Source organism: Sinohyriopsis cumingii, chromosome 8, assembly GCF_028554795.1.
Source record: "Sinohyriopsis cumingii isolate HCF-2022 chromosome 8, ASM2855479v2, whole genome shotgun sequence".
NCBI lineage: Eukaryota > Metazoa > Mollusca > Bivalvia > Unionida > Unionidae > Sinohyriopsis > Sinohyriopsis cumingii.
In genome coordinates, this window is record NC_142968.1 from 52834294 (window position 1) to 52845405 (window position 11112).

The following is an 11112-nucleotide window of genomic DNA, read 5'->3' on the forward strand; positions in this document are numbered from 1 at the left end:
CATAAAATTGATATTAATTTAAATTTGAGTTTCCACGTGCATAGCTTAGTTCGGTAGGGTCTTCGTGGCATATGTATAATAGAACTGGCATAAACTGAATACCCAGCAGAAACGAATAATGTTCAAGCCGGCACACCTTAAACACAGTCTTTACTGTTTGATAAGGGATCCTATTTGGGTGACTCAATCTTCGGAATTGTTCCTGCATCTTAATCCAGTTGGAACTGAGGTGCCGTAACTAGAGTCTCTTCCTACCAAAGGCCATCTTAGCATTCCATTCTTCCTCCTACATAACTTCTCTTAAAAAAAAAAAAAAAAAAAAAAAACTTTGCTTATGTGAATGGGACATGTATTTTAGTTGGGGAAAATCTTTATGTTCTTTTGATCGGTTTTAGGAAGTACTCCACTCTCTCCATTATACCTATGGGTTCATTCAACGTCTCGTCTTGGCAATTATGGACAGTTGTCAATTTCGTTTTCATCTATAGAATCGACGGCGACTTGATGAATTATCCGCTTCATAGGACTGACGCAACAAACGTTAAGGAAAACCTTGAATACAAAATTGTATCTCACACACACAAAACCCAGGAAAGCAGAAATGTTGCTGATCTAATATTTCAAGCTTTTAAATCCTTATTATCATAAAGAATGAGAAATGCAAAGCACAACAGTAGTAAGTTTTTATACATGCATTCTTTACCCACACAAACAAACTATACCCCATACAAATGTATTATCCCCATCACACATGTTATAAGGAATGGTGTTTTCATACATTTTGGTAAGGAAGGACAAAAAAAAAGAAACATTTGGCAATCATTGTGTAGTATGTCTATCTTCTGAAATTGGCCATTATGTCTAGAATACCTAATTTCCTTACCTGCAGGCAGCACATCTTTCACTGTATCTGTCTCTGACCCAAGAATGGACGGAGACATGTTGCGATAAGGTGTTGTTTCTCCCATAAGAGATCCAATATTCTGTTTTAGGGATTATACATTTCTGCCGCTGTGGATTTCATTATTAATGCTATTGTTGTGGAGTTTGATGTTGCTCTCGCTACGAAATTGTTGCTGAGATTTTTCGCTGCAGCAGTTGCTGTTACTGCTGTAGTTCCATGTCCCAGTTTTCAATCTGGATAATTCTAATTATTCATCGGCTGGGATTGATTTGAAGTCATTACTATGGGCTTAACAACACAGCAATAACGTGTCCAGAATACCTTTTCTTTCTGCAACGTAGATTTGTCCTCTATTACCTATTTTGCTAATGTCATGAAGACAAGGGGGCTTGATGTTCATAAATTCATTAATGTCTGCTTTGACACAGTTTGGCCTGGATGGAGTACCTTGATTTGATCAAGCAGACGACTAACATACTCCATGTATACTGGAGCATAACTACGATTCTGCCTTAGGTTGGTTCATATAAATCACCAATCGTTTTGATTCCAAACAAGGACGCGAAGAAAATTAAGGCTAATCTCGATATCAGAGAAATGTGAAACAGCATGTTCATGCCAAATTTCAGAAATATTCTTCTAGCTTAGCATTAGGTTTGTACTACTCATGGTCAAAACAAGTCACTTAATAGTTTGCGGGATATCCAGCACTTGGTTATAAAACAGAGACAATATTGTTCAAAAACCATGGAAGCTGGTACTTGTTATCTCATAATTTTGATAATAGTAGATACAAAATATTATTTTCATAAAGTCAACGATCTCTTCTTCGAAAGAATATAATAAATAGGAATGAAACTTGTGGTCGTTGATAAATAAGACTGCTACACAATTGGTGCCTGGTCAGCGACAGTCGTCTGCGTTACTAACATATGCTTGAACACTATGTGCACGCGATGGGAAGTTCATCTTTAGTACACCCCTCCAGATTCAAAGAATATGTGTGCGAATTGTGTGTCAGAAGGAAATGTGCTCCCATGGGCATCCATTCCGTTCGTTTATTGTTCATACACAATGACGCGTCAAAATTTGACTCCTGACTTTATCCTGCAAAACTTTCTGTCAACAAAATTAATGAACTATGGCTGGTCTTGTACTTCCACTCATCGTGTCAGTTACCTTGTTTCTATTCTGCTCAAAGTTTGACTGATGTATTTCCAACTTTAGGTAAAATTTTCACAAGGCGCACTTAGAGTCGGGTTTCTTCGCTGATGATTTTGTAAAAAGTGGTTTGACTTTCGGTCTCAACTTCAATTGATACTTTATTAGCCAAATACTATACATGACGATATTCGGCTTATTGTGATTATTTCATTTTCATCAATATCGGTGGAATGGCAAACAGATTATATTCTGACCAGGGACATCCGTACAAATCTTGGTGCATCAAGTTTTAATTTAGTAACACAAACCCATTCAATTCTTTGGCATTTCCTGATATTCTTTTCTTATCAATTCTTTGCACTTGGTTATGCCATCCGAAGAGGTTTGTAATCCTCTTTCTCTCTCGTTCTTGCTACAGGGTAGAATAACTAGTAAAACCTTATCTCGAAAAAAATGCGAATTTATTGGGATGCTACGGCCTCAAAATATCATTTTCAGTTTGAAGTAATTCGTTTTTAGCATATTCTGATAAATACTAATTTTTGACAACTTCCATATGAAGCATAATCTTTTAAAGCATGTATTCCTCGAGTCACCACCAATTTTATGATATGCGCTCCCAGCGTAGCTGCTTTTAAGATATCTTCTAAACCATGTTCTTGTCGCCAGATGTATCCTTGGTACACATGTGTTACGACTCTATGTTAAAAACTAAGTAAGGGAAAGAAGCCAATCCAACACGTTTTATAAAACATAACAACTAATTATGGAGTTGGCAAAATGAAATAGGTAAGGTCGACTTACAGCATTATGAAGTAAATCCAAAATAATCCTTACATGTTTTACTTAAGTCCAAAAGAATCTGCTCTGACATCAGTCCTGATATATCAAAATGACATTGTCCAAGACTTCTTTAAACAAATGCACAATAGTCCTAGAATAATATTTAAATCTACACAAAACGTGCGTCTCAAAGTATATGTAATCACAACATTATATACATCTGCATTCTGGTAGGGACACAAAAACATATGAACTATGACTCCGAAATAGAACTGAATGATTGTCCTCGTATTTATCATTATACAATCCTATGGCGCTAACATGGTCGTAAAAGAACCGACCAATGGAAAATAACATAAATCGTCTGAAAGTCCAATTGACGGACCTATTTAATAGGTAATAACACCAAAACAGTAAACAGCTTTATTATCAATATTCGTATTATTCATCGCAAGCACCTATTCATATATCCTATGCGATCAACATGCACTATTAATATATTTAAATAAAACCTTAACTTACAATGCATCTGCAATCAGGTTGTCTTTTCAATTGATGTGCGTAATGTCGATTTTGTATTTTCCATGCAACACCAACCTCCGCCCCAGTAATCTCTGGCTTACGTTTTTGATTTTGCTCATGAATGTAAGCGGGGTTGTGATCACGAAATACAACAATCGAAGACGGAGCTGAACAATTAATTACACACTTCAAAGTGTTGTAAAGCTAAATTACAGTCAAGTACCAATTCTAGATAGTGGAACAATTTGTCTGGGGCTTCTTTATTTTTCTTTACAAAAGAACACACTGTATGATGCACGCCTATTTTGTCCTCGATTTAATACGTCACCAACATCTACGTCATTTGCCTCAGCAGACAATATAAGTCATTGGCTGAAATCAGAAACCGATGGAAATAGTGCACTCTTAAGTATGGCTCAAATGGCTCCTGGCACTTTCGGATCCAACCTTTACTCGACCATAAAGATTTAAAGAACTACTATAGTTTGTAATCTTCCATTCATATCATTGCTAGTCCTCACTAAAAACTGCCACACCGCAGATATTTTAGCGATAGGACTGTGCAATTGTTAAAGCTCCGTAAAAACCCAAATCACACACATGCCAAATAGGACTGACGACATTATGGTTGTAATGATATTTGTGTGTGTGTGTGGTGTGTGTGTGTGTGTGTGTGTGATTTGGATTTGTAACGTAGCTTTAACATTTTTTCAGTCATATCGCTACGATGTCTGCAGTGTGATAGTTTATAGTGATGTCTAACACTGGGGCATCATGCCATAGACATGTAGCATGATGTCCCAAACAGTCACATTATCCTGACACCAGGCCGACGAGTCCTAACAATAACCTCTTGATGCTGAGCGACAAGCCAGGTACCTGTTAGTACCATTTTTGTTAGTCTTTGGTATGCCTAGGCCGGGCATCGAACCTTGACCTCCCGCATCCGAGGCGGATGCTCTAACCACTTGGATACCGGAGCGGTAATGATATGTGCAGAATGTTCATTATGAGTGTTAGGTGCCCATAATGACCCGCGATGTGAAATTATCATAGAATGTCATGACATTCTCAGAAGTTAATTATATAACCGCCTTGAATGTTAAATCCCCACCCAATATCTAATCTGGCGGTACAGCTGACTTTACCCGCTACAGATGTCAACCATATCGGCCCGCATTACTACTTGTAAGGAATCACCACGACTAATATCGCATTGTCAATTTATGAAGTCAATGGGTCTACGGTTGACAACATCTAAACAGTACTAAAGGTTACTTTTATCATCTTAAACTTATAAAGAAACTTCTTTGCGCATTAAATGACGGATTCTTTGATTTTGTTTAAAGGTATCTTCAATTAATTCTTTTATTTCTTCTGGTATTAAATGCTTATCCGAAAGCACCATTTACATTGCTGTCCAAACTTGTATGTAAAAGGCAAACAACATCACGTGTGTTCTTGTTGAAACCTTGATGTTCGATTTGTATGTCTGAACGATCATCCATAACGATATTATAAAATGTCTTCCACTAAATGTTAGTTTATTTAAACGTTTTGCTGTTGAAAATCGTCAAATTTGAAACAGCTATCAATTTGAAAGAAAGTATTGATTCATTGCTACATTTCAACTAGTAACCATATCTACTTAGATTTTTCCTCTTTGTCTACGATGATAACCTTGAACCTTTCAATACATTTTTGTCGTATGCCCTGTTCCACGAAAAGGTTGGAGAAAAGATAGAGATGAGATCTCAAAATACAAACTTTGGATGTTTATCTCTGTCTGACTTAATGCGCATAACGTTTTACCACAATTAGTCTCTGCACACATATTGTCTAAAAATAACATGAAAGCACGTCATTAGGAATAAAGTATTCAACCAAGGCCTATTTGGCTGCTTATTTAATTGATGATATCTGTGAAACGATATTATTAGCTGTCTTTGAGTTATTAAATATGATGATTAGTGCGATTTCACAGATATTTTTTTCTAGATTTTACATCCATCAGCAATAAATACGAAAAACCACTCGAAGTTTCATATTTCTTTGAATACCTAATACAGAATGAAATAATTATCAAATCCTTTCCTGCGTCATACATTTTTACTCTTTTTTCTTTATCATAGATAAGTCAGCGCGTTATCCTCTCATCATCTAATTTCCCATGATTGTGTGGCCAGTGTAAAAACTGCAAGGAAGTCCACATTCCTATTCGAAGTTTACCTGTAGTTGAAACTATATTGCCAATATTGTGCAGAGGTGCCGTATAACACTGCTGCACACACACACACACACACACACACACACACACACACACACACGCACATATATATATATATATATGCACATACATACATACATATATACACACACACACACACATGATTACGTAACCAACATTAGTTCGACATACGTCACACAGCAGCATTAGGGTGACAGAATGATATCATGTTGTGTTATGAAACTGCAGCACATATTTGTATATGAATTCATCAAAATGATCTATAATTCCTATTATCAAACTTCAATATTCATGTTTAAACAGCAAAAGGTATTGTAAAATGAAAGACATGTGTCGCTTTAATACCGTGTCGCCTTAATGCCAACACACAACTGTGATGGTCAAAACATCCTTATGGCGACACACTCTTCACACACATATTCTGTCTAGTCCAGCATTAAGGCGACATCATTTCTAAGGGCGCTATTGTTATACCAAACAAAATATGAAACTAAAATTATAGTTTAAGACGATCAGAATCATAAATGTATACCTTTTAAAACTGTAATACGTATGTGCATCCACATTCTTATGGCGATAAAATCTTCACACACATATTCTGTCTAATCCAGCATTAAGGCGACATTATTTGTAACGGCCATATTGCTATACCAAACAAAACAAAGGAATACAATTATATTTTAAGATGATCAAAATCATAAATATATACCATTTTAAAACTGTATCGCAACGTCTGCTTATCCATTTCCAAACGTATTTATGTTTGAAAGTTTTTTAAATATCTTTGGCAGTCAATTAAATATAAGACAGAAGCTCCATCTAAACGTGTGTGGTCATAATAGCTTTGGCACCAATGAGTAGATGAAAATAATCCCCTTCCCACCTCATATTGAAGTGTCCTCAATTAGAAATTTGCTTGAAATGAGATAATAACCGACATGATTAATCGGGTTGATGAAAATATTTTAGTGAAATATATCCATCAATTACTCAAAGCAATCTAATTTTCTTCTTATTTCATGTTCTAAAGGTTTGCCTGCAATATTTATCACAGGCTGAATTAGCACATTTCTTGCTGCATCCCGCGCGATAATAAAAGATGTATACCGTTTATAAGCTGCTTGTGTTTGTGTACATTCACACAGAAAATATTACCAAAGTCATACTTCTCCATCTCATTTCAAGTTACAACATCACATACAAAGCTGAACAAAACAAGATTTTAAAACATTCTGTCTATTGTTGGATATTGAACCAGTCCGATAGTATGAGTAATGCCATATCTACCTAATGACCACCAATGTGCTTTGATAAAATATGCAAAATTTCTTGCTCAAAATATTCTCAATATATATTGACGAGCAGTGAAAATTTATCGTATTCCCATAGAGTGAATTATCAAGATTATTACGGTCTATAGTAAACCGTTTCAACCACAGCCCGGAATTCGACCACTGCCACCACCAAAGTTAGAACTAACATGATAGATAAATTTACTGAGGAAGATGTTGCCGCTATCAGGGATTCAGACACAATACTTGATATTGCCGTGTTTAAATACGGGGGTAGACAAACGATGCGTAAAACCAGAAAATATTATAACTCTAAAAGCTGCCTATTGGGTTAAATATTTATATTGCGTTGCGTTTAATATTCAACGGATCAAATCTGAGGAAGATATTAATAATTTTGTTATCAATGACCGGGCAGCAAAGGAATATAATGCAAGAGTAAAACAGAAAGCTAAACAAACCAGGAAGAATTGACGCGTAAACTTGAAAAAGCAACAGGCGAAAGGAGGAAATCAGGTGTAAAAATCAAATCTGAAACAAAGAATGAAAAGGGAGAAGCTGAGTCAGAGGCACTCTCCTTAACCACAACCAGATGCGCTCGATATATCACGAAAAAACTACGGTAAGAGACCTTGCCACTTTTAATAATTTAGTTTATGGTCCTGTGGAGGTTGTTGAGTAGGCTCTGGCATCGCAACAAACATACTTGACTCTAGGATATCCAATAACAATTCAATCGCTGCAGGGGCTAACAAACTCAGATATATATGTTTGGATTGTCGATGATTACGTCGAATGGTAACATTTAGTGTATTTTAGCATTATCTAGAGCCACAAAAATGTGTCAGCTTCTGAAAATTGTCTGCGACAGATCCAGGATGGTTTATAATCATCCTCAGTGACACCCACCCATGGGATCCCCTGCATGCCAGTCCCAGGAACCGTAGAGAAAAGATTAGCTGGCTATCAGCGAAAAGAATACTAAATATACGCGAGTTTGATCTTGATGCTGAATTTATCATCATGCTTAAACAACGACAAAATAATTACTGCGCCTGCTGTAACATAATAATGTTGTGGGAATATTTTCCTAATGATGTACGACAATTTACTTTGTAGAGAATCAAAATATGTTGTGGTCACACACACGAAACGTTCTCGGTGACATGTCTTTAGCGTAACCCAGGTAGGGGCGATAATACCAGTACACGCTAGCATATCCATCTAACATACTGGACTCTCGTTATTAAATAATAAAGTAATTTCGAATGACTTTGTTATGCGGATGGAAACTAAAATCCCTTTTATTTTGACATATGGCGTCAAATTCTTCAGAACACTCACTTTCTAGTAATAATCCCTGTCAGAACAGAACACCTATCTATGCATGTAAGAGTTCTGTGTGAATCGGCAACTGACAGTTCATACCACGATCAACTCAGAAAAAACAACGTTAAACTCTTATAATTGAAATTTCAATTAGTCGTTATGTTATTTTGTTTGCATCATTAAAAAATAGAAATCTAAATTGAGCGTAGTAATACATGTTTGGGTTTCTTCTGTTACGTAGCTATATATAACACTTGAGATTGTCCTGCTTGATCGTAATAAGGTCATCCTAATACCAGTCTTTCAACCAATGGAAGCCAAATTTATTCAATTATTTTAAAACTAAATATGTAAGAATGTTGTTTTCCTTTAATGCTTACTTAGTGTCTGCCTCCACTGGCAGTGTTTATCTTAAGCTGTACACGTGACTATTTATAGAAGTGGAAAAGTAGTTCTCCTTACAGTTCATGCAGAAATGAACGCAATTCATTTTGATCATGTGGTAACATTTTGACAATGGTAATGTTACGTTCCTGTACTAGCTACTGTAATTGCAATTATCTAGTAATGACCTTATTTTTAAATTACTGACGCACGCATTGAAAACAGCATCACCTCAAGGCAAGAACAACTGCTGGAAACCTTCTTGCGAGGAGTATATCACACGGAACTGACTAACATTTGGGACGGAATTGGGGTTAGGTCTGGCCGTTAAGGCAGAATTTTGAGAAACAGACACAGACATAATAACAAAATCTAGAACTCCCTTCTGTAATACGTTTTTTAATCTTAAATGTCCCAGATTATAAAAATGTTACAAAATGTATATTACCATTTCAGCTAATGTCCTCAAACAGTTTTGGTATGGATATTCAGATGGACATCATTATTATATGTATTGATCCCTATTTGAGGCCAAAACAAATGAACATAGTTTCAAATGATGAAGTGAAGGAGAATGATGATGCAAAACAGAATCGTACTTTTCTGTCTACTGTTAATTTGCATATTAATGATGCTCACATTTATATTATGATTAACACGCATAATATGATGGATAGACAAATCATTTTCATTAACTACAAGTAACACAATTTTTCTTGCAAAGTAAAAGAAAGCAAAGTTTGTTAGAAATATGTACTTTACATTCACTTTAATGTAAATGCTATATGCGTTTTATCTCCCACTTTTCAAATTAATCATAGGATACTTTTTAAAAAAACTTTCTTATCCATCTAGGTCTAAAATTTCCTTGTATCACACAATTTTTATAATTTTGACACGTTTAAAAGCTTTATAAGTAGATAAAAATTACCATTACCATTAAGATTTATAAAATCAGTTTTGTGTTAAATTGTTAATTTGGCCTCAGTTATAACGATTATTATAAAATATTATGTATGTATATATATATATATATATATATATATATATATATATATATATATATATATATATATGTATGTATATATATATATATATATATATATATATATATATATATATATATATATATATATATATATATATATATATATATATATATATGTATGTATATATGTATATATATATATATATATATATATATATATATATATATATATATATATATATATATATATATATATATATATATATATATATATATATCCATGCGGTACAACAAACTTGGAAGTGAATTTGGAAGTGACACACTTACATAATTTGCATCTATTTCAAATATTTAAATGAAGCAAACACCATTTTCCAAACGAAATATTCATATAAGATCACAATACTCATTGTTTGGAATTAAAGTCTTGCATTTGATGATCTGAGTATATAAATGAAATTATGCATTAATATCTTACCTGCATCATATAAAAAAACTTTGCATGCACAACCATGAACATTGTCAAATAAATAAATACAAGCTCACGAAAGCAAATTAACAATCTACAAGCTACCCCATTCAATATTTTTAAGAAATTTGCCAAGGATAATACTTTATTAGCGTTAATTTTGTATCATACATAACATATTGTATTGATTAGTTATAATATTGTCTTTTTCTATTGAATATGTCATAGAAAATTAAGGAAATTTGTTGGTTATATCTAGTTTCACAAGCATAATGACCGTCTGTGATGATAAGTACCTAACCAATAGCTGTCTGTAATTTCTTATCAAGTATATTCACATTATGTGGTTCATTAAATTTTAACATTGTGCAATAAATCAATAACAAAATTATTCTTGCTTATGCATGTTTTAGTGGTAACTTGTCTTTAGTATATAATTGAAAAAAGTCTATGACAAAGTTAAATACAAAGAACAGTACCACAAACATATTGTAAGAGTTCAATCATTCAAGAGAGTAAAGAATTAACACCACTAATCGTGTACCTATTTCTTTATTTTGAGAATTGTTCAGGAAGACAATGTCCATAATCATTTGACAAGAAAAATAACCTTAATATCAAAATAGAGATGCAAATGTGTTATCTTCATTGCAAGAGCATCAACAGCTGATGAAAAAAAGATTCAATAAAAATCTGATACTCAAAGTAGTAAATGTTTGGGCATGCAGTAATTCAAAGTTTTAATAAAATAACTACATGCTTATCTATTAATGCCATGCAAGGCTATTTTACCGGATGACACTTCCAGAAAACCTGAAATATTCTTGGTGTGGGGCAGTGATGTTATGGTTACAGAACTTGCAGGATTGAGATTGCCCTCATCAAGTGCTTCAAAAAATCTGCCAATTGTACATAATTCCATGGAACTTGAGGGTGTGGTATAAATGTTATTTGCCACTTAACTGGGGTCTACCCATTCCTTGTTCTTAGCTGACTCCCACTCATTTAACGTCAATCATGCTGGGTCAC